We start from the raw sequence: 26,738 nt of genomic DNA on the forward strand, positions 1-26,738 counted from the left end.
TGCATATTAGGCTTTTATTATATAGGATGGGAAGAAGGAGCAAAGGGCTCTGAAGAAGGAAGCAAGTTGTAATGTATGAGGAACACGCAGCAGAGATCCTGGCACATAACAGATGCTCGATAAGTAGCAGCTATTGCTGTTTTCATGGTCTGAAGTCTTAATTAGAAGCAAAGGAAATGGGTGTTCCATGGTCTCATGGGGGATGTAGCAGGCTGAGCCCTCACAGCTGGGAGCGGAACTGGGACAGGAACATGGGGTCCAGTGGGGTGCTCTTCTCCCTGTCTCTCCACTGGCCTGATGCTTCCCAGTGTAGGTGCTGTCACGTTCAGCACAGGGCCTGACGGGGTAGCTCTCAGTGGGGGCTCGAGCCCGATAGAAGCACAGCTGCCCAGCCTCTGCTCGCACATCCTGGGCCAGGGCTCCCCCTCCCCCCAGAAGCTCCCTCCCAGTGGTCAGCTTGGATTATGTCCATCCTCCCACAGGCCCTCGGGCTGCCTCTGGAGCAACATGACTGGGTTTCCTGAATCCATCCTATTTCTGCCTCTCCTTTCTTTTTAAAAAACATATATCTTTATTTATTTTAGAGAGGGAGAGGGAGATCGAAACATCAGTGATTAGAGAAAATCATTGATCAGCTGCCTCCTACACACCCCCTACTGGGGATCGAGCCCACAACGTAGGCATGGGCCCTGACCAGGAATCAAACCGTGACCTCCTGGTTCATAGGTTGACACTCAACCACTGAGCCATGCCGGCTGGGCCTGCCTCTCTTTTCAGTGGAATCCTTGCAATATATCTGCATGCTAGGATGTTTTCTTCACACTTTCCATAGGAGAACACCTTTGTGCAGGGCTAGGAGAAACCAGAGGAATCAGAATCCACCTACAGATGGGGAGCCTGAGGCTCAGAGACGGGGTCAGCCCAGGGAAACAGCAAGGCAGGGACCAGAACCAGCGTCCTGACTCCAGGCCAGGAGCCTGCGCAGCCCTCGAGCCCTGCACCACGGGGCGTGGGAGGTCACCGATACCAATACCACCGCTAGGTAAATCATGGCCCATAATCACCTGAAATAAGGACAGTGATGACCACAGCACCTGGGCATTCCCATCGGGGACAGCAGAGTGTTTCTCCACCAGAAGCTCAGCATCCAAGAGAGAAACATTCCTTCCTACATTCCCTGAGTGTGTCCTGTGTGCCAGTCCCCGTGCGAGGCACTTTCCCAGGAAACCCCACGACAAGGGGCCCTATGTCCCGCTCGACGCATGGGGGAACCCAGGGGTGCTAAGTTACACGCCCAAGGTCACATATGGGTGGAAGCAGGGCCACAGTTTGACCTCCCAGTCAGATGCCCTGGTAGCTGCTGTTAATCCCATTTTACACAAAAGGAAATTGAGGCTCAAAGAGGTGAGGGTGGTGGTGGCAGAAGTGGGATTTCAATTCCCTGTGGCAGCTGCCAAAGCGTAGGCTCCCTCCACTAAGGCCCTCTGCCATCTCAGCAATACAGGCTAAGAATGAGGACTCCGGAGTGGCAAGTGCAGTGTGACTGGGTTCCAGGAGCCAGGGTCCAAGCAGATCAACATAGCCAGGAGGTGCCTGCATGAGGTGTTCTCCTGGATTGTGCCCATAAGTGTGAGCAGAATGAACCTGGGCAATGTCAACAGGTGCTCTGCTCGTGGGCTGTCCTGGGGAAACGGAGGCGGGCAGCCTGCCACTTTAGGTCGGGGACCAGAATAAGCGACCTTGATGGGCCTGTCTCAAGTGTAACAACATGGAAGGATTTGGAGTCAGAGCGGAGACTGAATCCTGGCACGGCCACCTCCTCCCCGGTGACCTGGGCCAGTTCCTCCCCGCTCTGGGCAAGTGGGGACGGTGGCTTCCCGTGCAGCACGGACACAGAAGAGGCAAAAGGCTCCCCTGGGGACCCGAGCAAGCGCCCGGTGCCGGCTGTCCAGGGAAGTGAGACGACAGCCCCTCGTCAAGAGGCTGCATCAGCACTGCCAAGCGATGAGGGCTGGGCAGTCTTCCGAGGTGTCGGACAAGCCATGCCAGCCCCCGCTCTCTTGGCCGTGGCAGCCTTGGCTCCAGCTCCCGGGGTGATTCCCCAGCTGGGCGGGAGGCCGTGGCTCCCTGTTTCCAGGGATTCATGTCCCTCCATGCCAGTCGCCCCTTGGACAATGCCCACCTCTGTGGGTCCCTGTACTCCACAGCCCAGGAGCAGTATGTAATCATCCAGGGTCTGCGACATCATAATCTGGTGCCATGGCAACAGATGAGCTGCCACAAAGGGCTTGGGATTCCACAGGCCAAGGGGGAGAATGGGAAATCCAGGACAAAGGAAGTGGGAATGGCTGTTTATAACAAGAATACTGGCCAAGGAAAGTGTCAGACAGTCCATGGTCAAAGGAACTCTGCTCTGCCACCTGTGGGCTGTGTGACCTTTTGCAAGTTATATAACTTCTCTGAGCCCTTCCTTTCTTTCTTTCTTTCTTTCTTTCTTTCTTTCTTTCTTTCTTTCTTTCTTTCTTTCTTCCTTTCTAATATATTTTTTATTTCAGAGAGGAAGGGAGAGGGAGAGAGAGAGATAGAAACATCAATGATGAGAGAGAATCATTGATCGGCTGCCTCCTGCATGCCCCCCACTGGGGATCGAGCCCACAACCCAGGCATGTTCCCTTGACTGGAACCAAACCCAGGACCCTTTAGTCCACAGGCCGATGCTCTATCCACTGAGCCAAACCGGCTAGGGCTGGGCCTCACTTTCTTCATCTGCATTGGGGGATAATCTCCCTGCTTCACCACACAGGCTTGTTGGTGAATGGGCTAAGGATGGTGCCAGTGCATAAACTGAAAGCATAAAGGCGCAAGTTTGCGGGGTGTGAAGCCAGCAGCCCCAGCTGTGGGTGTGACATTGGGCCCATCAGTCACAGATGAGGGCCTACCTCCTCATATGGAAGTGGAGGTGTGGTGCCGACTGCATCAGAAGCCCCTCTCTGTACCCAGAGTCTATGATCTTGTGAAATTATTATGATCACTCAGCACCTGCCAGCACCCACCCCCAGAGGCATCCTTCCCGAGACAATATGCATCCTTCACACTGTTATTCCCTCCCACGCTCATCCCACAGCCCCGTGCATACAGGGGGCTTCAAAACAGAGATCAGCCTGGGCTGCCAGGCGGAACTGCTTGGTGTGGCTTCCTCTTGGCAATCACAGGGCTCTGTCGTGTCAGAGCCTCGAGGGCCTCTGTGAGCTCGGTCGTTCTATAAGCCAGAACACCAGGGGCAGAAGGAAGTGGCTGCTCAGAGTCACAGCACTGTCTGTGGGAGGGCTGCACCTGCACCCAGAGATTCTGACTCCCGGACTCACCACGTCTAGGGGTCAGGAAAGGCTTCCGGGAAAAGGGACGGTGTTCAAGGAAGAGGAGTCAGCCAAGCTGTGGGAGCGAGGAGAGCAACGAAGGGCATTCCAGGGTCACAGGGCCTGGGACATGGAGCAGAATGGCCAGGCAGGGTTGGGGTCCTGGGAGCTCCCTAGGTCAGGGCCAGCTCACCCCACCTCCTCAGAGCCCGGCGCAGGGGCTGGCTTTTCACCCAGAGACACCCAGCCTCGGCTCAGCACAGGGCTGCTTCCTAGCAGCCAACCAAACTTACGGCTCTCAGCTGCTGGGACTCCCTAGCAGAGGAGGAGGCCGGCAGAGGGCAGGACATGGAGCAGGTGGCCAACCCCCCGGATGTTTGGGATAAGACACTTATTTTCCCTCTTGGAGATCCATGGTGCCCACTGGCTTACGAAAGCCCTGAGAAAGCCTGCAGTAAAGGTATCGAATTGACAGTTCCCTCCAGCATTTCCCAAACTTGTTAGCCAAGCAACTTCTATTTTGGTTGCCATGTATGTCCTTTTCCCAGAAACAAGTGGTCTAATGAACCACACCCTGGGAGACACCACTGCAGTGCAAGCCCCTCATTCTACAGATGAGGCCCAGTGGGGAAAGACTGGGCTGTGGTCACACAGCAGACGCTCATATCCAATTTTCTGTCCATGGGCTGGCCCCACCAAGCAGTGAATATAGGAGAAGGCGTTCCCAGAGTACCTGGCCCAGAGCGAAGCTGACAAGACACCATCCCAGTCCTCAGAGCAGGGACATGTCTAGAGGAGAGCCCAGCATGGGGGAGGGGTATTGATACCAGGCCACACAGGACAGGAAGACGAGATGTCAGGGCTGCAGGCTCTGTCTGCCCTCTGGTTTCTACAGACAGGCTGTGGTCCCCGGGGAATATTCTGTGAGGGCAGAGAGCCATAGACAAGGTGGGTTCCAGCTCAACACTGGGGCATGTCCCCTCCCCTCCCAGGGCAGGCGAGAGCCTGAGAGGGCAAAGATGTAAAGCCCCACGTTGGCGGTCAGTGCACAGAGGGACTCATCTGCTCCCACCTCCTCTCCCGGCCTGGATCAGCGCTGGCAGCCTGGCTCCGGGTGGCCTGGCTCTGGCCCTGCAGCCCAGCCCTAAGACAGCTGGGCCACTTGTACCCGAACCAGGGAGATGAAAGGGCTGCTCCCCCCATGGTTACCCTTCCCAGAGCTCGCCAGACCCTGGCGTTGCCAAGACAACCGCTGCCAGCAGAAGGAAGATCCGGGGTGGGGGCAGGGGGCGTGCCAGCCCGCCTCTGGCCTGCTAACCTGGCAGGCAGATTTAAATGACAGCCCAGGAAGCTACTATTAAACTGTCACCCCAGTCAACGGACGACAGACCCCGAGTGTTCTCTGGCTTCGGCAACAACACAGCAGGAGTGAGAGGGGGAGGAGCCGGTGGCCCAGAGCAACCTGCACCCCCTCGGGGAGCCCCTCCCCTGCGCCCACTCACCCACCGCCAGAGCCAGCCGTCCTCGCAGGCTGCGGCGGGGCCTGGCAGGGAGCTGCGGCCCAGCAGGGCCCGGAGAACTCGCTCTTTATTTTAAGCAGAGGAACCCTTGTTCCCAGTGAAACCCCCACGTGAACGTGAAGCTGCACTGCAGGAAGCAGGAGGGGAAGCTCAGCAGCCGTTCCCCCATTTCCGCCCACAGGCCTGGTGGGGCCATGAAACCAGGGCTCTCGGCAGCTGTGGGTCACACCTGACCCTGCGGCCGCCCCAGGTGTGTGATGCTCCTAACAGCCCTGGGTGTAAAGATCCCGAGGGACGAAGAGAACATTTAAAACAGCGCCTTGGGCTTAAGGTTCCCACTCCCTAGTAACCAAGGTTCTGAGACTGCGCCACTCGGGTCCGCTCACCCTCCGCCCTGTGATGGACTCAGGACAGCCACTGCATGAGTCAGACCTGCCAGTGAGCTGTGGATGCCCCCACCTCCCATCCCCACAAGGGACAGTGTCTCAGTCCACACACTGACAGTCAGACTCAAGGGTCTTGGTGGTGCCAGAGAAGCCGACAGTTCCCACAGTGTCCCGACACCCAGAGTGTGGTCGGCGGGAATCAGCTCCAGGTTTTGTGGGGCCAGTTGGGCTCCGGGGCTCTGGCCACCGCCATCCATCAGCAGGTGACATCTGAGTCTGCTTCCTCGCCCAGCCTCTCCTCCCACCGAGGGAGAAAGAGGAAATGAACCGGTAGGGTGAGCCTGTGAAGGGCTGGAGAAGACGGAAGAGTAAAGGGGTGCGTGTGAGGGGACCACCCTGGGGGGCAGCCTTGCTTTTAAGTTGGGCAGTGTCCTCAGCCGGTGTCCCCTGGCCCCTCGGTTATGCCTCTCCAGCATTTCCTTCATCACAGCGGCCCCCTCACACAGCCACACATGGGATCTGATACCAAGGTGCTCAGAGAATACCCATGGCCCTGCCCCTTTGACAGACCGTGTGACCTCTTCCCATCTGGCCTCAGTTTCCTCATGGGAACAAATCTTTAAGGAACCCCGACAGCGGACATGCTGGGTCTGTAACTTTAAGACACAGATGGTTGTGGTTCATGGTGCTGCCTGAGCCCCCCCCCCCCCCCCCCGCCCCCTGCCCCGGAAAGGTCACCTGGGGCTTTCCACGGCCAAGTCCCTCCCCCAGGCCCCGCACAGCCCAGCTGCTCTCGGACACTGCCCGACCCCAGCCCTGTCACCAAGGGAGGTCCAAGCCCTCGCTGGGGTATGTGGGACTCCCTGTCGCCACGGGGAAGACGAGCATCTCCGAGGGACCGACGACAAAGGGGTCTTCCTGTCCCAGTGATTTGTGATGCAGGAGGTACTGGGCCAGTGTCAGCTGGAGGGGTGGGGGAGATAGGAGTGGGAGAGGTGGAGGGAATCAGCATGGGTCCCGGCTGGCGGCTGCACCATGCTGGGTGCTGCTTAGAGGAGCAGGCAGGACACGGAGGGTACCCATGGCTCTGCCCATCTTTTAGGCTAGGCCTGCCCACCCTGGGTTTGGGCCACCCGCTTGGCATTAGGATTGTAGGTCTCCAGGAATCAGCCAGAGGGAAACGCAGGGTACCCTCAGTGTGGAAGCCTCCAGAAGATAGGAGGCTGGAAGGCCCTGTGACCTCCAGCCAGAGCCGGCCTGGCTCCCTGCCACCTGCCCCTCCACTCCGGCCGCAGCACTTGCTGGCCCCAGTGGGGACTCAGCCTCCTCTGACCATGGGACCTTCCTGAGCTGGGGGTGGGGGGTTCCATGGCTCCACTTCTCCACTGGCTTCAAGTGGGGAACCCAGGGCTCCCTGGACAGAGCCCTGCAGCCAGGAGTGAGGAGGCCAGGCCAGAGGGGCCCGAGAACCCACACAGGGCAGAGCTGCACGAGTCCGACCTGCCAGTGAGCTGTGGGTGCTCCCCTCCCCCTTCCCTCCTTACCAGGGGCTGTGTCTCAGTCAGCAGCTTAGATCGGGTTTGCCTTTGCCAAGGGAGCAGGAGACAGGCCAGTCCTTCCTGCCCCACAGCTGGAGGTGTGGAGTGAATGAGGGAGAGATGACCCCAGCCTGACTGGGGGAGTCCTTCCTCCCACTCCTCAGGCAGGCAGCACCTCTGGCCGGGAGGCAGTGGCTGCCCATGCTGGGAAGCAGCCCTGGCTAAATGGAAAATGCAAATGATTTCACCAACTAGGCTGGATGGAGGAGCCCACTGGGCCACCCTGGTGGTAAAGGACAGCGACACCGACTATTGGGAAATCCATCTCCTGGGACTGGGTGGGTCTCTCGGGGCACGCCCTCTGTGCTGGCCCAGGGCTTCTTGCTCAGGAGGCTGGTATGAGCATTCCACCACCCCCAGCTCCTCGCTGGCCAGCCAGGGAGCCTCAATGCCCGCAGGAAGCCTGAGGGTGAGGGTGTCACTCTGTGAAGTCTGTGCCAGAGAGGCTGCTGGCTTTTATTTAAAGAAAGGTTGAGATTATTTCATTGCGGCCTGGCCGGTGTGGCTCAGTGGTTGAGCATTGACCTATGAACCAGGAGGTCACGGTGCGATTCCAGGTCACGCCCAGGTTGCAGGCTCGATCCCCAGTGGGGAGCGTGCAGGAGGCAGCCAATCAATGACTCTTCCTCATCATTGATGTTTCTCTCTCTCTCTCCCTCTCCCTTCCTCTCTGAAATCAATTTAAAAAAATTTTTTTAAAAAAGGATTATTTCACTGTGAATGGGATTAGCATTGGGTTCTCCCACCCCTGGCTGGGGGTCTGGCTCTACCATGTGACCTTGTGTAAGTCCTCCTTCTCTATGCCTTGCTTCCCCACGAAATAACTGGTTGGACAAGATGGTCTCCACGTTCCTTTGCTTTTGAGGTATGGTATTACCCTCCAGGGCTCAGGGTGAGGCTGGCAGAGGGAGGCAACATGGCACGGTCCCGTTCCCTCCTGTGGCTCCAGATCGGAGGCTGTAAATCCAGAATCAGTAGCCACTGCCCTGCTGGGGCCTCCCCATACTCTGGAAGCCATCTTTCCTTCTTCCACTGGGCCCCCCTCCCCCTAGAACAGTGATGGCGAACCTATGACATTTTTTTGGTTGATTTTTCTTTGTTAAATGGCATTTAAATATATAAAATAAATATCAAAAATATAAATCATTGTTTTACTATGGTTGCAAATATCAAAAAATTTCTATATGTGACACGGCACCAGAGTTAAGTTAGGGTTTTTCAAAATGCTGACACGCCGAGCTCAAAAGGTTCGCCATCACTGTCCTATAACATGACCACGTGTCTGAGCAGGTACTAGGGACCACGTCAAGCCGCCCTGCTACCTGTGCCAGCTCTGCATCCTTGGCTGCCCCGCCTCCATATCCACTCACCGGTCATGGGCAGACCGAGGGCTGTCCCACCAGGTGCCTGGGATTGTGCAGCTCCACCAGGCAGCAGACGCCTTCCATCTCACTGGGAAAACCCTCCCCTTGCCTCCAGGCCACTCGAGCATCATTGCTGATGGTCTGACAATGCCCTCCACCTCCAACAAGGCCAAAAGGAGTGGCGCCCCGGCCAGGGTCTGCTGGGGCCCAGAGCACCAAGGGCAGAACATTAGCAAGCTCAATTCTCCAAAAGGTGTTTATTCTGTCGCCAGAGTTTTGGCAGGTCAGACCTGGGCAGTGTCTGCAGCCAGCCCTTCCAGGCTGCACCCACCCTGGCTGGCAGTGTCCAGGTGAAGATCTAGGGCCCTGCTGGCAGCCCGAGGAGGCCAAGGAGTCCTCCACCAAATTGGCCATCCCGCCAGCTCAGCGAGCCAGGGACTGCGGCTCAGCTACCACCATGAAGCCGGCCTCATGAGATGCAAACCTTCCCCCCATTGTAGCTGGGCTCTGGGCTGCAAAAGCCCTTCATAGGGCTCCTCTGGGGAAGTTCCACAAACCCAGGCTAGGATTTGGGGTGGGGGTGGGGCGGTTGAGAGAGCCTCTGACTGGTATGGGCCTTGGAATCCTGGGCACTCCTCAGGCTGCCCTTGACCTCTGGAGTGACCTCAGACGAGTCCCTTACCCTCCCCGTGCCTCAGTCTCCTCATCTAGTCATGGGAGGAGAAAGTGTTAGAGGTAGAAATAGAATATTGGGGACTAGCAACAAGTATAAGAAATATTAATCATGCTCTGTTAACCAAGACTGTACTGTTCTGATTAGAGAAAGCGCATTCTAACCTGGCTGAGAGTTGTATACACCGGGACATGGGAGCCAACATCGGAATGCAGTCCATCCTCCTTCCCCGAGGACTGCTACCAGTGTGGAAAGATAAACAATCTAGTCCTGGAGGAGCTCACCCTTTGCAATCCCCAGCCCCTCCTGCCTGTAATCTGCCCCGGAGGTGCCCAGAGGCACCCCCTCCCCGCCAGCCCGCATTGCCTGTAACCTGTAACCATTATACCTTGCCTCCTTTCCCATGCCTGGAATTCTTTCTCTCCCACGTAACCTTTGCCTCCTACCCAATATAAGCAGCAGGCTCTGGGAAGGGGAGAGCAGATTTTTGTGGACGACCTGCTGCTCTCCCATACTGCCCGCATTATTGGAATAAATGCTCGTATATGATTCAACCCTGTCTCGGCTTAACTGGCTCAAGTAGTGACAGGCAGCCCAGACCCCTTGGTTGTCCGGTTACAAAAGGAGTCAGGTGTGCCCCACTCACAGGCCTGCCTTGGGTGCCTCCCCAGGAGGAGAGTGGAAGGGCTGATGGAGGGCACGCCAGGTGTGTGGGCAGGGCTGAGTGCTGCGAGCCTGCGTGGTCAGCCCCTGCTCCTAGGAGGGGCAGCAGGTGTGCTACTGGGTGAGGAGGACGTCAGAGCACCCGAATGGCTCAGGGTGGGTGCTCCATGGAGACAGGGGAAGGGTGCTGACATCAGGGGCCCCAGAGGAGAACCATGGGGGCGTTAGGGGGACAAAGAGACTGGTTAGAAACTCAGCAGGGCCCACAGGAAGTCTGCAGGATGGGGAACCTGAGTGGATGCAGTGCTGAGTAGCAGATTAGAGCCCCCAGCAGCTCTGTGAGGTGGATAGGTGGATAGGGGGCGGGGGGAAATCACCATGTTTGAGAGGTGAGGAGGCAGAGTCCTTGAATGGCAGTGGACTGTCCCAAGGTCATAGAGCTCAAGGCAGAACCAGAACCCAGGTGATCTTACCCCTAATGCTCTACAAGAAAATAGAAAGATGAGAGGCGGACCTTCCCTCACAGTGTACAGCCAAGCGGAGGAGCCCGGGATTCAGCTGTAACAGTCACAACCCAGACCAGATAAGATGGTCCTGATTAGAATCGAGGGTGTGAGGCCATTGTGTGACCTCCGACAGTCACCTCCCCTCGTCAGGCCTCAGTGCCCCCAGCCTGGAAACAAGGATGCGGAACCCAGGGGCCTCTGAGGGGCTGGGGCAGAGCAGGGAGCCTGTAGGTTGAACCTCAGGAAAGGGGTGACTTTGGCCGGCAGCCAGTAGGTGCGGGGGAAGCCCACCTTGAGAAATCTTGTTTGATCCAGAAGAAGGTAGATCCTAAAAGCAGATGGAGAAGGTGGTTTCTTTTTTGGCTTTTTGTGCTTTTGGAAGGAAATGGGCTCCGTTCTCCAAAGTCCTTTAACATCCCAGGGATTGGTTCCAGCAGGAAAGTGTGTGTGGGGGCCACAACCCTCCAGGTAGCAGATTCCTAGGAGGATGGCCCAGGGCCCCCGGGCTTCCTCGTCACACTGACCACCTCGGGCGACTTAGGCTAGGGTCACTCGGGCGGCCTGAGGCTGTGTGATGCAGGGTCCTGGCACGACCAGTGTGACTACAGGTGAGTTAACCTCTCAGAGCCTCTGTTTCCTCATCTATAAAATGGGACTAACAACCGATAACTACACCCTCGGGGAGGGGGTGAGAATGAAAGGGTATTATAGATGTTGAACTTATATGGTGAGCTGTAGAGAGCAAAGAAGCCACAGAGCTCTTGTCAACGATCTGGCTTATTTTTTACCACCACCCACTGGTTCTCCTGCAGGGACTTCGGAGGAGAGCGGGATCCTTCCTGCTGGAATGGGAGAGGGCTGTGGGCAGGTGGACAAGGGCTTGGCTCAGGTGGGAAAAGCTTCTTGGTCCCCTGAGGTGCTGGGGGGTGACCGATGCAGGTGGGGCACCATGGGGGGAGGCTCAGAAGGTGCTCACAGGGGCTGCAGGCAGAGCACACTGGGAGGTCAGGCCCTGGAGGCCATCTGGTCCAAATCTCACATTTTATAAGTGGGGGAACTGAGGCTAGAGCTGGCCTGGCCTGAGGCCACACTCCCAAGGCAGCCTCAGCAAAGCCCTCCCAAGACCTGGTCATGGCACAGAATTGCAGCTTAAGAGGCTCACGGAATCATAAAATAGCCTTAGAATCGCAGAACAGAATCTCCAATTCCAGGAGAGGATCTTGGAATCTTAAAACACACAATTGGAAAGCACTTAAACCTAGCCCTGGCCGGTGTACTGGGTGGTTAGACCGTCAGGCCATGCACCAAAGGGTCACAGGTTTCATTCCTGATCAAGGGCACATACCTGGGTTGCGGGTTCACTCCAGGCCCCAGTCCAGGCTCGTGCAGGAGGCAACCAGTCGATGTGTCTCTCACATCTATGTTTCTCTCTCTCCCTCTCTCCCACCCTCCCTTTCTCTCCTCCCTCCTTTCCACTTTCTCTGAAAAGCAGTGAAAAAAAATATCATCAGGTGAGGCTTAACAAAACAAAAATGTACCTAAACCTAAACGGCCCAATGTTAGGACCGTGAATTCACAGAATCTTTCCAACTTTGAAATCACAGAGAGAACTGTAAACCCAAAGTGAGAAAACAGAACCCTAGAAGCTTCGAGCCACAGACGACTCCGGGCCCCAGGTGGCAAAGGCCGGCTCTTCCTCCCACCGTGCAGGAGCCTCCTTCCCACCGCTGACATATGGCCATTCCGCTCCTTGAATGCTCTCGGCGACAGGGGACCCAGTCAGCTGTGCGGGCTGGGGCTCGCCGTGCTCCTTCCTCTGTGCAGGGAGGGAAGTAAGTTCTCAACAGGAGATCCCCACTTGGTACAAATGGATTTTTCACCCCTCCTTGTTCTTTGGCTCTGATCGGAAAGATTCCTAGGGAAGTGGCAAGGAGCCAAGAGCTGCCACGAAATGACTTCCACCAGCAGACAGACCGGTAATAGGTTTCGGTGGGAAAAGGGATGGAGAGGGGCGATTAATTCCAACTTGCTCTGCGATAAAGGAAATTAGGGCATAATACTGAGGAGGCAGCAGTTCTATTAACCTGTGTGGAATACCAATTACTTCAGCCTTCTCAAAACTGCTAGAAATAAAGAGCAAACCCCAAAAGAGACTGGTGACTGTGGCCCGGGCTCATCTGGATTTGGCCGTTTGTTGGCCTGGCACCCTAACGATGGGAACGAGGGAAAATCCCCTGTTCTTGCGAGATGGTCCGCAAGGGGGAGGAAAGGCGGGCCCACAAATTGCCACTGGACTGCTTGGCAAGTGCCCAGGGCAGAGCTGTCCCAGGCCCTCTTCAGGGAGAGCTCAGTGTAGGGGCCATCGGGCCTCCCCTTGCCCCGCTCACACCCCTCAGTCCTGTGTTCCTGGGAGAGAGTCTGGGAGGGCGGAGCTTCTGTAGACCCCTCTTCTAATGGGAACATTTCAGGACTCTGCTGCTGGAAACAAAAGCGTCAAGTAGGGGCCTACTCTGTGCCAGTGCCCTGGTAGGTGCAAGCCCTGTGGTTAGGTAAGACCTTAAGAGGTGGCCATATCCTGTAGGGCTGGGCTCAAGGCTCTGGTGGAGACCACCCACCCATGAGGCAGGCAGCGTGGGCAGAGCAATGGCTGCGGGCCACAGCTCAATGCCTCCGGCCAGGGGCCCAGCAGGATGGCTAGGAGGCTCTGGCCAGAGCTGGGCAAAAGGAGACAGACATGCTGTGGGAAGTGAGCAGAGGGAGGGAGTGGGGCAGGTGCCAGCAGACGTCACTTCCCGCTGGCATCCTGGCCCAGACCTCCACCACCCCTGCCACTTCTCAGAGCCTCTGAGGCAGGGTGCCCACCACCCTGAGGTTCTGAGCCAGCCGGGTGGGTGCCACCACGGCTTAGATGCAGGAGAAGCCACTCCTGGAACAGCTTGCTCTCTAGCGTGCCTGCCGCCCCGTGACGGCCCCACCCACCTCGGGCTTTTCTTCAAGTGGACATCCTCTCCTGGCACAGAGGTTTGGAAGATGCTAGCTGCTGCCCGCTGTGCCCTCTTCCCACCAGGAGCAGATTAAGAAACCAGGGCTCAAACCCTGGCTTTGCCCCTTCCTGGCTGTGACCTCAGGCAGCTCACTGGGCCACTGGAGCCTGCGTTTTCCTCATCTAAAGCTGGGATGATGAGTTCTGACTTGCAGGATTCAAGTCAGAATGCAGTGGACAGATGAGGCCTGGCCCAGAGGCGCTGTCACACTGTGGTCAAGACCACATATCTGGTGCCCTCCCTCGCCCTGCCGCTGTGAATCTTTCCCAACATAAAGCCTGGACTTAGAAAATACTCAGGGACAGAAGCTCCTCCCAGCTTTTCTCAGTTGCTCCCCCAGCCCCAGGCTTTGCACACAGGGGGTGGGGGTCCTCAGGAAGTTTTTGTTACAGTGTTGAAGGGCATCAGGAGGCCTGGCCTCGGTTCTTCCTAACTTGGCGTCTCCACACATAGAGCAGAAGGGCTGCTCCTTAGAGAAAAGGTCCAGGTGGAGGTGTTGCTGGACAGCCAGCTGGGATCACAGGTCTGGCTGTTTCAGAAGTGGCGTCCCCAGCTAATCCCACAACGATTATAAACCTTGGCAGAGCAAGGCTGGGGAGGGCACCAGATACGTGGCCTTGATCACAGTGTGACGCGCCTCTGTCCACTGCATCATAAGATTTACATAGCCCACTGTACGCACCTCTTCATTTAGTTCTTACACCCGCCTGTGAGGCTCAGAAAGGGACAGGACGAGCTCAGGACCGTCCATCCGCCCAGTCTTCTGCCTTGACACAACCCTGGGCCAGGCCAGCGGCCCGGCTGCCTCCTCTATGCAACGGGAAGGACCTGCAGTACAAGCCCCGACCTTGCCCTCTGAGCAACCCTGAGAAGGGGGGTGATACCCTCTCAAGAACCTCTCTGTGCCACATGAAAATCCGACAGCAAAAAGGTGGCAGAAGCATGAAGCACTGGCCGGGGCCACAGCCTAGTGGAGGAGAGAGAGCACTGCCCAGGGAGCCCCAGTCCTGGGCTTGGGAGGGCCTGGGCTTCCCCATCTGTCAAACGGGGGACAAGAATCCCACCCTCCCTGCCCTTGCAGGTCAGCGGTGCACTTGCTAAATTTAGCCCTGCCCCACTGCCCCTGTGACCACCACCTCAGCCAGGAGGGGATGGGAGGGGGCCCCCTCTCTTGTACCAAAAGCCAGAGCCGGGCACAGAAGTGTGCCCAGGCAGATGTGCAGACCTCAGGCCCATTCACACAGTACACGTATGTGCAGACAGGCACACATTTGCACACTCAGACGTGCACCATATACTGAACATACTCAAACACACATGCTGCACTGTGCACATGTTGCCGCAGCACACGGACCACACACCCACATGTGCACAGGTGGCTTCATAGGACTCTCACACACTACAGACACATAATCATAGATTTTCCTGCCTTTCCCGTGACAACCAGATGGTGGGATGCTCCCAGAGGGCTACCATTTAATGCTCTAATTAATTTAAAAATATTCCAGGAACCCAGAGCATGGGTTTCTTCCAAATGTCCCAAACATGGCCCAGCCTGAGGCCAAGGAGGGAAGCAGGTCCTAGGGAGAGGGAAAGGGGCCCTGGGAGGTAGAGGGGCTCCCCCTGCACCTAGGAGAGGCTGAGCGCTCACCTGGAGGGTTGATGCCTAGCCTAGCAAGGAAGGCTGGACTCACAACATGGGCCTGATCCTGATCCCAAGAGCTCTCCTCGACCCCAGACAGGGAGAGACCCTTCGCAGCAGCCCTGGCAGGGTTGTCTTGCCCAGCCTGCACACCTCAGCAGTCAGGGAGCTCAATCCCTGCAAGGCTGCCAGGCTCCTGTCAGACTGTAGTTCTGGGCTCACATTAAGATCTAAACTTGCCCTATGAGCCCTACTGTGTGACTTCAAGGCACCAGGAGAGGAAACAAAGCATAGAGCCCCCGCAGTCTGCTGTGTGAGATGGACACATTAGAGAGATAATAGGCTGGTCCAGAGGGACTTGCAGTGCTCCCTGCCCTCCTGTTACATGCCTCCAGCGACGGGGAGCTCACTACACCTCCAGGCAGCCTGCTCTGGTGGACCAAGGTAAGCCCTGGCCCATTCTCTGGGCCACGAGAGCACAGAGGTTCAGGTTGGCAGGCCTTGCCTCTGCCTTCTCCCGGGGAGCAGGCCAGGGGCGCGTTCTTTGCTGCTGAGTGTTTGGGGAAATGCAGCAATAAATTTACCGCCTCACTTATGAGTAATCTGCTGTCAGGAGCTCTGCGTAAGCAGAGGGCTGAATTAGCGGGGCTTAATTAACATTAATGTTGTGACAGATTTCAACCAGAGTTGGGAAATCCCCTATCCTTGCAGCCCAGGCCCTCGCCTGCCGCTTCCCTGCTCATACGGGAGGTGAGAGGCCCAGGGAGGGCTCTCGGAGCTGTTGACAGACGTGACCACGGGGGCTGCCTCTCTCCCAGGATTAGGAGGGATTTGGGATCTGGGGGCTGGATGGAGGCTTGCAGATCAGCACAGGAAGCCAGGAGCCTCTGTGACTCTAATTATAAAGGAGCATTCAAGCTGAGCTCTGTGTGCCCTGCCCGGCATAGTGGCAAACACACGGGCCTCAGAGTCCGAGAGACCAGGGTTCAAATCTGCCCTCTCATGCTGAGGGACCTTAGGGGAGTCATCCCACGTCTTTGTGCCTCCCCACCCTCGTCAGCAAAGGGGACTGGACAAATGCCCCTCCCAGGGCTGTCAGGAGATTCGGGAGGCCATGCATGGAGGGCAGAGGTGCTCTGAGATCTGCACCCCCCTCCCCTAAATCATAAGCATCAGAGCAAACACGGAGGATTACTGTCCCTGCTCATCACCTCATTTAATCTCCCTGTGGCTCTTGGGGGTAGGGACGGCTTATAACCTCACTGTGCAGATGAGGAAACCGAGGCACTGAGAGGGGAGGTGGTCTGCCCAAGGCCAAGCAGACAGTCCACAGGGGTGCGGGGAACACAGCACCCACTACCCCACTGGAGAGCCCCTGGCAGGACCCACAGGGCCAAGGGGAGGGAAGGGGAGGGCTCCATGTGGGATCCGCCTGTGAATGATGGAGGCAGTGGGTACCCCCCGGAGAGGTCCAGACAAACGGAGTGGAAGGTGCAGCCTGCTCTCAGGATTGGTATCACCTCCTATTCCGCTCAGCTTTCTCCAGCGTACCCAGCCCGGGGCAGCACAGCGTGATTCACCATTAATGATCGCCATTATTAGTATTAATGAGGAAGACACCTCTGACCAGAGCCAACTTTCAGCGGCAGCAGGAAGGAGCCCCAGGCCCCACCCACCCACCCATCCCGACACAGCAGGCCCAACCATCACCCTGAGCACATCTTGGGCCACTGAACAGGACAGGCTGTGTTAAGGCCCTTGGGCTCCACCAGGAGCACCCCCTGCCCTGGTCTCCAAGGGACTCTGGGCCCAGGTTCCCGGATTGAACCGAGGGACTGCCCTGTTGGAGCCTTTTTGTTATTGTTAATCTTCACCCAAGAATGTTTTTTCCCACTGATTTTTAGAGAGAGTGGAATGGAGGGAGGGAAGGAGGGAAAGAGAGAGAGAGAGAGAGAGAGAGAGAGAGAGACATTGATGTGAGAGAGACCCATCAATCGGTTGCCTCCTGCAATCGGAGCCAGGGATCGAGCCTGCTACCTAGGCACGTGCTCTTGACTAGGAATAGAACCCGAGACCCTTCATTGTGCAGACCCGACACTCTAACCACTGAACCACACTGTCCAGGGCCCAGTTGGAGTCTTGGGTTCTGCTTGGGAACACTGTGGGGAAGCAGGAGGGGGCAGCTCCATCTCCAGAGTGTGACTGCTTTCCAGCCCTGTCAAGCCCCATGCCTTACCACAACGCCCTGTCCAGGAAGCCTTCCGCCAAGCCCCCGCCTCCTGACTCAGACATTAGCCAGAAGACCTTTAGGGGGACAAAAACAGGACCTATCTGTGGGGCTGCCGTGAGGATCAAAGGGGAGGCCACCTGGCACTGAATGGGGTGCAGGGACTGAGAGCACTGATTGCTGTCAGCTGTGACTGCTGACAACAGGGCTTAGTGCAGGGAAGACCCAGCCCTGCCAGGAGCCCTGGAGGAGCTTCCAGGCTGCTCCGAGGCAGCAGAACCAGCCAGGGGTCTCTGTGTGGCCCCGTAACAGGCCTGGGACTCACAGGGCCCCTCAGGACAGAATCAGAAAGAACGTTGTCTCTGGAAATAGAAAGAACTCCCTTCGAAAAAGTGAAGTCTCTGTCCCAGGAGGTGTGCAAGCAAAGGATCCATCTATTCATTCAACAAGCGTTCACTGGCCCCTCCTCTGTGCTGAGCCCTGTGTTGGGCACTGGGGGCTGGGAAAGGGAGCATGAGACCCAATCTTCCTGCAGACACCACACTCGAGAGATGCTGGAGGTGCCAGACAGACCTCGGGTCAGGCCTGCCCGCCGCTGTGAGTGTGCCGGGGCCTGGAGGAGAAGGGAGAGGCACTGCTGTGAAGGAGGCTCGGGAGCACTCGGGCAGCTACAAGAGGGGCTGTGCTCTGGCCCAGCAGATGTGAGGCCGGGTTCTACCGGCTCTGAGCCCCCCAGGGCCTGTGATCCCGGGGACCTCCCGTGCCCCCAGGGCCCGTGCTCTCCCTGCCCTGGTCCACCTTGACCACAGATCACTGCCAGCCCCCAGAGCCCCTGCCTGTCCCAATACCCAGTGAGGGGTGGGTAGGAGGTGTCCGTGGAGGGAGGGGCCTGCTGGCAGCAGGGTGTGAAAGAGGGAGGGGTAGCTGTCTCTACAAGGGCACAGCCTGTACCAGGCAGGTGGTGAGCTCACCCCTTACCCACTTCTCTGCCCCACATCCCGCCCCCCCTCAACCATGGTTCCCGGGGAGCAGGCTCCAAGGAGGCCCAGCAGCCAGACCACCAGCTGCTGCCCCCTCCCCATACAAACCCCGGTCACAAAGCACCCTCCCCCAGCTCTGCCCGCCTGTGGTGACAGCCTCTTGGCACCAGCTCTCCCCTACCCTCCATCTGTCAGGAATCGGTGCAGACAGACTGTGAGAACCACAAGAGTAAGCAGCGACTCTGCTTGGACCCCCTCCCCACCGCCTCCCTAGCGCTCCCCCACCATGGTCCTGCTCTCCCCCCACCCCTGTCTTCCTTTCCCTTCTGTCTATCTGCCTCTTTCCCGCTGATGAAGACATTGACAAAGTGGGAGTGGGGCGGGGGTGAGGGGGACCAGCCAGCCAGTGACACACACTTATTTGCAACCTCCACATACCACGGCCACAGCAAGCCACCCATCTGTCTTCATCCCTTACCGCTCCCAGCCTATTGAGGGGTCGGAATCCTGTGGGATTGTGGGCTCAGTGTCCCTGTCTATACAACTGAGCAGTAAATCCCGCCAGCACGCCTCCAAAGGGCTGCTCCGAGCCCAGAGGCAAGATGCGGAAAGGCTTTGTGAGTCACAGGGCCTCGCGCAGGCAAATGTTTGGTGTCCCCAGCTCCTTCCTATTTAGCGTGGGGACAGAGATCCGGCTGCCCTCCTCTTGGCAGTGGAGAGGTCAGAATGGTACAGGAACAGACGGGACAATGCCCAGAAGGATATAAATGGCAGCAAGAACGCAATGTGAGGTGCACAGGGCAGCGCTGGGAAGCTGAGGCCCAGAGAGCAGCCACACAGCCGGTTAGAGGTGGGAGCGAGACGGGGCAGCGGCCAGGTCGCCTGGACCAGTCCATACCGGCACCCACACAGGATGCTCGGCCCTGGCTCCTCCAGACCTCCCTTCCAAGGGGCTTTATTTCTCCTTGAATTCCTCCACAGCGGTTCTCAACCCGTGGGTCGCAACCATCGGAAAACACATAGAGCATATCAGATATTTACATTACGATTCATAACAGTAGCAAAATTACAGTTACGAAGTAGCAACGAAAATAATTTCATGGTTGGGTCACAACATGAGGAACTGTATTTAAAGGGTCGCGGCATTAGGAAGGTTGAGAACCGCTGCTCCGAAACATGAGGAGGAAATCAACTCTTTCCCTTTTTTTAAAAAAAGTGATCCCTGACCAACCGGCAGCGGAACCCACGAATAACGAGGAAGCCCTGCTGCAGACCTGGGGGCACAGCGACCAGGGTTCATGGGGTGCCGGCAGACTGCCTGTAACGTCCCGTCTGACGTGGGACTTCAGTTTAAAAAGCAGGACAGTTCTGAGCACACCAGGACCAGTGGTCACCCTCGTGGGAGTAGGCCCTGGACGACACCCAGGTGCTGGGCAAATGCAGCCGTGAGAAGAGAGCGAAACTCCTGCTCCCTCTCTGCCCCTTTGAAGCTGGCCCACGGCCCCCCGAGGCCAGGTGGAGGGAAGTGCTGGCCTAGCTGCAGTCTTGGGGTCCTGGGGGACCCATGTCTCACCCCAACCACGGCACAGACGTGCCCAAGGAAAAGGGGGAGGGGGCCTGAGTTCCCAGCTCTTTCGTAGCCAAGGAAGCCTGAGGCTCAGAGAAGGGACACCCGTTGCCCAAGGTCACACACTGAGTGAGGCGGCCCTGGCTCAGAAGACAGGCCTGCTCTTCCATCTATGGGTCCTCCCCAGGTCCCGGCAGGGCACTGGCGCAGAGCAGGCCTCCAGTGAACATTGGAGCGCGGACTCAAAGGCTCCAGTCCACACCAGATGCTTCCGTGGGACCCACAGAAACACCCATGTCCAGGCACACACAGCACGAGGTGCGGGAACACAGGATGGGGTGAGTGGGAGGGGCACTGGGCATGGGCTGGGCCAGAGAGACCCCATCCCTCCTCCTTCCCCTCCACCCTCCTTCCCTGGCCAGGTCTCCTGAGGTCTGGGATCTGGTGTGACCCCAAACTTTTAAAAAATATGTTTTAATTTATTTTTTTAGAGAGAGAGGAAGGGAGAGGAAGAGAAAGATAGAACTATCAATGGGAGAGAATCGTTGATCAGCTGCCTCCTGCAGGCCCCCTACTGGGAATCGAGCCTGCAACCCAGGCATGTATCCTGACCGGGAATTGAACCAGCAACCTTTCGGTGCCTTTCCAACTGAGTCACCCCAGCCAGGGTGAACTCCAGACTCTTAACCAGACCATTCCAGGGCAGAATGGCAAGGACGGAGATGAGGGAAACACAGGGTCGCAGCCCGGAGGAGGCCCTGACTCACCTGTGGGGAAGGTTCCTGGAAATGACTCTGGAGGTAAAGCAGGGTCAGACAAGCAGAGCCAGGGCCTCAGGCAGAGGGGAACTGCCTGTGAAAGGGCGATGCTGAGCCAGGACAGAACAAAACCCTGCACTCGGCTGCAGAGTGGGGCGTGGGCAGGGCTGCTGCAGCCGCCAGGGAGGCTGCAGTGAGTGGGGAAAGGGCTCGGACTGGCAGGTGGCAGGAGAAGAATCTAAGGACTTGGTGGCTATTGCAGGTGAGGGAGAGTGGGGCTGTGACAACTCCCAAGGCCGGGGTGAGGTCCATGCTGTGGACCTCAGAGGCAGGAGAGGTCCATCCTCAGCCCCAGTGCCTGTGTGCCGGTCATCATAGGGTCGGGGCAGTGCCACCCTGCTGACCAGGAGACCACGCTGTCTGTAGAGGTGTCACCTTTACCTCAAGGTGCGACACATCCGTCTTCACCCTCCATTTCCCCACAGGTGGGTTACAGGGACAGCCAGCGTTTGCAGAGCCCGAGAGTGCAGTCCCCAGGCCCCGAGAAGCCGTGGAGAGAGGAGGGGCCTCACCTGAGGTCACACAGCATGTCAGTTGTCACAGGCTGGAAGGGGACCCTACGCAGGCTTGGGCTGAAGGCAGTCTTTGTGAGCAGAGGCCCCAGAAACAGAGCTGGGACCAGAGGGGCATAGGAGGCAGATCCAGGATAGAAAGGAAGACAGATTTTCTACAGGAAGAGCTGTCCAGGGACAGAAGGGGCTATCTGGTCAATTAGTGAGTTCCCTGTCCCTGGAGGTATTCAAGCAGAAGTTGGAAACCCCTCCACACCCCCCCGCCCTGGGGCTGCTGGGGGAATTCCTGCCCTGGGATGGGAGTGGGGAGGCTGCTTGGGCGAAATGAGGCTGCGGCTCCAGCCCCAAGAGCCATAGCTCCCTCATTCATTCACTCAGCACACGTTCCCCAAGGCCTGTTCTTGCCAGGCTGGGGACCATGGGCAGAATCAGAGAAAAACCTCCTCTCTCAACTTTCCCCAACCCCATCCAGGGGGCAAGGCCGGAGCAGGACAGGGGACAGAGGATGGAGGCACTGGCTGCCCATGCTCCATGTCACAGATCTGTATCGTCCCGTCAGTGAGCGAGCACGGGGCCAAGGGCTGGGCAGGGGCAGGCACAGTGCAACCTCCTCCTGCACCCACCCCTTCTGGAGGTCCCGGAGGCTCTGGGCTCTTTTCCTAATGAGGTCTCTGGAAGGGCTCTTCCTAATTAAACTAGGACAGTAAGTTATGGCCGGGGCCGCAGGGAGGAAGGGGAGACAAAGGAGCCTTTTGGGGCCCCAGCCCCTCCCATTCTACCCAGCAGGGAAGAAGCATGGCAAGGGAGGGAATTCCTGAAGAACAGACAGGAAATGAGGGCTCACAGAAGGCTAACCCTGACTTGAGCACTGACCATGGGCCAGGCACTGCTCCCCGTGCCTTTTGGAAATTAACTCACATAGTCCTCCAGTCACCTTGAGGGTTCGGTGTTGATGGCTCCAGCTTACAGATGAGGCAAGAGCTCAGAGAGGTGAAGCAACTTGCCCCGGGTCACACAGCTCGGAAATAGTGAAGTATGGACTGGACCCCAGGCAGTCCTGTCAGAGGCCTGGCTGTTATCTGTGTCACAGGGAGGCCTCTCTTGGATGAGGTGACCTACGCAGGAGCAGCCAGAGGCAGGGGGCCTGAGGGGGCTTGGCAGGCGGGGGGGGGGGGGGGGGGGCGGGGGGTGTCTTCACGTCTATGGCTCCCTCCTGGTTGCACAGTTAACAGAGGTTTGGAGTCAGACGTCGACAGGGGCCAGGGAATCTGAATTTCAAATGCTGCCCAAAGTGATTCAAACTCCTGGTCCAATCCTAACCCCTTCCCCGTACAGGTGAGGAGACTGAAGCCCAACGAGGGGCAGAGACATGCTCAGGGACAAGGTGAGGCTACCTGGCCCCTGGTGGGGCTGAGAGCCAAGGGTGTGGGTGAGAATGGCAACAGGGTTCAGTGAACCCACACAGGGAAGGGGGAGAACTCCGCCCAGAATGCAAGTGTGGGAGGGCCCAAAGCCAAGGAGAGGGCGGCGAGAGGTCTGGGAGAGCAGTGGCACAGGGGCCAGGGCTGCACCCACAGGCTGGCAGACTTCTGGGCCCTGGTGTGGCCCAGGTCCCAGTGAAGGAAGAACTGACTGACCCTGTGGGACCCGACACGGTTTATATGGGCCAGAAATTACTTACTACCCACATCTGGGGGTCAGGATCAAGGGACTTGCCCCCGGCCCCCAGCTAGGATGCAGATGATAGTGGACTCCACTCCCCTGGCACTGGGAACCCAGGTCCGGCTGGTCCCTGCCCCCTCTGCTCCCTTGGGAAACAGCCAGTTGTGGCCTGCGGGTGACGGGTGGACAGGGGAGGGAGACTAAGGAGTCACAAACACAGCTGATAAAAAGTTTGCTCTGCTGGCCTGGTCAAACTCAGCAAAAAAAAAAACAACAGGCGGAACTCCAGAGTGAATGTAGTAATAAAGAGTGGGTTCTGGCTCTGTGTGCGTGTTTAGCCATGTCCCCGTGTGAGGGGCTGTACTTCACAGTCCCTGCTCCCTGCTCCCTGCTCCGGGGTCTCCTGGCCTCAGGGAACAGGGGCAGCTCCTTATACCCCACCCCCACCTGGGGCCTGGCTGGGGGGAACTCCTGTGAATACCCTGGCTCTCAGGGAAAAATGAAAGAATCCCAGAGAATTGGGTCAAAAGAGGCCTGGAGGTGCCTGGCAGCCCATGCGTAGAGACCCTAAGACGGGTAGAGATGAAGCAGAGGTGGGCCGGTGGTCTGGGCCACGGCGATAGTATCAACCTCAGCCCGCTAGGTGGGGGCTGGACAGTGGGCTCAGGCTGAGGCTCGGTGGGGAGCGGCTGCATGGTGGGGGGCAGGCTGGGAACAGAGATTGCTGGCGCCTCTCCAGCTACAAATAATTCCCCACCACAAACAGCCAGTGGGGGGCTTTGGCTTGGGCTTGGCTGGGCCGCCTCGGCCTGTGTGGGAGGAGGAAGGACGTCCTTGGCCCTGCCGCCTCTGTGTATCCATAAGTCACCTCCCTCGTGGTGCACCCCTCCTCGAGCACGCACACCCAGTGCACATGCGCATGAGCGGGGGCACATGGCTGAGAGGGCTCTGAGGGGAGGTGGGCAGCAGATGGCAGCTCGGGGTCCAGGAAGTGGAGAGGGAGAGGGGAGCACTGGCCTGAATGTCCTTGGATTCCGGCCACCAGGAAAGCCCAGCCTTGGTCTCCAGCTATTCACGCGAGCAGCTTAACCTGGGCCTGATGGGGCCTTCCTGCCTCTTATCAGCTGCCAACTCTCTGATGTTAATTTGGACCCATTGGTGAACCACGGCCCCTCCTGGATCACGCACCGTGCCAGGCCTGGCAGGTTAGCCAGTTCTCCTTGGCTCCCTCTGCTTAACTCGCTGCCCCAGGCCACCCGGGGAGCAGCCGCCCTGGGGCTCCCAGTGCAGATCGGATGGTTCCTAGAGTCCCTCCCAACCGGAGAAGCGGCTGTGCTCCAGGCAGCCCGGTCCTCCCCGCTGGCCAGTTGACCTACATCTTTCCTGCTACTTCAGCAGCTGCCCTCTGTTGTGTCCTTGGTGGTGGAGGAGGAGGAGGGAAGCTGCTGCCGGCCCTTCTAGTCAGCTGTTCCCTGTGCAGGGGTCACAGGCTTGGGAGGGGGAACGAGGATGCTCGTTTTCAGGACCAGGATCTGGGCAGAATGCTTTGCGCCAGCCTGCGCACCTTCACAGCTGGGCTCATTATCCCACTCCACAGACCGAGGATCTAAGGCTCAGAATCTACGACCTTCACCAGGGTCCCGGCGAGCCCGTCCCGGGGCTGAAGGACCTGACTCCGTTTTTCTCCATCACTCTACTGCATCCAGCCCAATCACGGCACAGGAAGAAGGCAGAAGGGACATGGCCCAATGAAACTGGGCCTAAGGGCTGAGTTCCGGAAGTGGACCCTAGGAAGTCCAGCTACCCTTCATATCTGCCTGCCCAGAATCCACCCACCAAGCCAGCCCACGTTCCTGCCAATCCTCACCAGGCTGTAAGGAGCGTGAGGGCCACGGGTGTCCCGCCCCCAGGCCTGGACTGGCCCTGAGCCCAGCTCCTGGGAGGAGAAATATGCTCAGAGTGCTGGTGGCAATGGAGGTAGAGCAAGGACCAGTGGGCGAAGGGGAAATGAAGTTCAGAGAGGGAGAACCGCTGGCCCAGGGTCAAGCGGGGGTAGAGACAGAACATGGCAAAATGCTGCGAGGGCATGGATTCTACGAATATCTTAGGAACGAAGACCAAGTTTGTTCCCTTTTATTTTCTTCAGTGGGGGTAGGAAGTCCTTGGGGCCAGAACACAATTGTCCTTTCTCTTTGCTTTGTTTTGTGCAGATGAGATCTGGTTACTTTGTCTGTCCTGTGAACCCGGGACAAGGTGGCCCTGTGCTCAAGGAAGAAGGAAGTCCTGTGGGCCGGCCACCGGCTGGGGCATTAGGTGCTGGTGTGAGACTGGAAAACAGTCTCCTTGAAAGAGAGCGATGTGGCTTTCTCATAGAAATGCACACATTCAGCAATCCCTCTGGTAAGAATTTATCTTAAGGAAAGAATCAGATAAACGCACAAAGATGTAGTTCAAGGATGTTGGTCCCAGCACTGCGTGGAATAGGAAAAACAGAACCAGCTAAACACACGTCTATCAGTAGGAGACGGTAGCATTAAATGGAATGATTCATGCAACAAAACGCTACCCAGTCCTTTAAAACAATGATACAAATCTTCTGTTATTGACGCGCGGAAAGACACGTACGTCTACATGGGGAGAGAAGAATTGGCACAGCACATCCTTATTTTTGCTTAAAAAATAAATGTGTTCATATAACCACTCACATGCGGAGGAAAACCTCTGGAGGGTATGCTGCTTCCGTGCGGTGTAACCAGGGGTGACTGTTAGCGTCCTTTTTGCTTTTCTGTATTGTCTGTGTGTGTGTGTGTGTGTGTGTGTGTGTGTGTGTAATGACAAGCATGAAATTACCCTTATAATCATCAAGTTACTTCCACTGGAAAAATACATAAATAAAATAAACGGAAGTGAGCCTCCGCTCCAGCACGACCAATAATTAGCCGTGTGGCCCTTGGCGAGCCCCGGGCCCTCCCTGGGCCTCAATGTCCTCATCAGGAAAATGGGGTAATAATGAGCTCCTGCACCACCTGCCTCCCAGGACGGCTTTGGGCACAAGCTGGAAAAGGCCATCCTGTGGCCTAACAGGTGAGAGGGCTAGATCTGAAATAGTCTCCAGCATGACTGGCCGACAGTCCCCTGTGGCAACTTGAGTGGCCACATGACCACTCCCGTGGACTCCCAGAGAGGCTGTGGGCTGTCTGTCCTGCCGTGTTCCAAGGGGCAGGTGTGTGGGGCCGTGAGGGGTCCTGGGAACTGTGTGGCCTGGAAGCCCCATGGCTCTGGCTTGCAGGTTGGCCCTCTCAGTCACCAGAGGGCATTCTGAGGGACCTGATAGTATGCTGGGTTCTGCATCCCCAAAGCGGCCAGTTTGCAGGCATCGGGGCGAAGCCCTGCTAGGGATGCAGAGGTCAGACTGGATGCAGTGGATGGGGAGCTCACGGTCGTCCCTTCTGAGCCACTCTGGCTGCGAGGTTATGCCTGGGTCCGTGACATACAGCAGCTTGGGAGAGGCAGGGTGAGCGAGGCTGGTGATTTAAAATGCTTGCGGGCATGCAGGGGCCAGAGCTGCTCAGAGGGAGCCCCTGGTGGGGGCTGGCTAAGGGGGACACCTGGAGCGCCTGGAAAGGAAGGGCCACAGCTCGTCCCATGTGCCACTCGCACTGCTGTGACCAGGATGTGTGGATGTGGAATGTGTGTCTCTTCCTTTCACCTGCGCCAGGCTTTGCCACCAGACAGGCTTGGCCCAGTCCCGCCACTGAGCAGCCAAACTGCCCGGGACAAGTGAGCTTTGGAGCTTCCGGGCCCTGTCAAGGGGGTCTGGTATGAGAAAGCCCCTAGCAGCAAACATTAACTATTACAACTAACATCATGACTTTGGATGAGTTCCCAGCAATCCAGGGCGGGCACCTGCAGTCCCCCGAAGCCCTTTCTGTGGCACAAGCCTGTGACCTGGGAACTCCTTGTTCTCTGATCCAGAGGGAAGAGGGAGGGCAGGGGTGTGGTGGGTGCTGCAGGGTGTAGGAGGTGGGAGCACACTGTTCTGACTGGAGTCCTGCCCAGGACACCCTAGTTCTGAGACTGGGTCCAGCCACCTTCTGAAGCCGGGGGCTAGAGAAGCTCCCAGTTCGCCTGCTGGGCAGAGCCCTGGGGGTGCTGGGCTTTCCGCTTCTGAGCACAGCCAGGAAGAAAGGAGCGCAGGCCAGACAGGACAGAAACCAGCC

General features: G+C 57.6%; 1 protein-coding gene across 6 annotated transcripts in view; it reads right to left on the reverse strand.

Moving 5' to 3' along the window:
- The window catches only part of LRP8 (LDL receptor related protein 8), a 74,182-nt gene that overhangs the window by 39,853 nt on the left and 7,591 nt on the right, over positions 1-26,738 (reverse strand). The gene's annotated exons all lie outside the window — the stretch shown is intronic.

Source organism: Myotis yumanensis, unplaced genomic scaffold (genome assembly GCF_028538775.1).
Source record: "Myotis yumanensis isolate MYYU_CA2020_CCGP unplaced genomic scaffold, mMyoYum1.0.hap1 SCAF_2, whole genome shotgun sequence".
NCBI lineage: Eukaryota > Metazoa > Chordata > Mammalia > Chiroptera > Vespertilionidae > Myotis > Myotis yumanensis.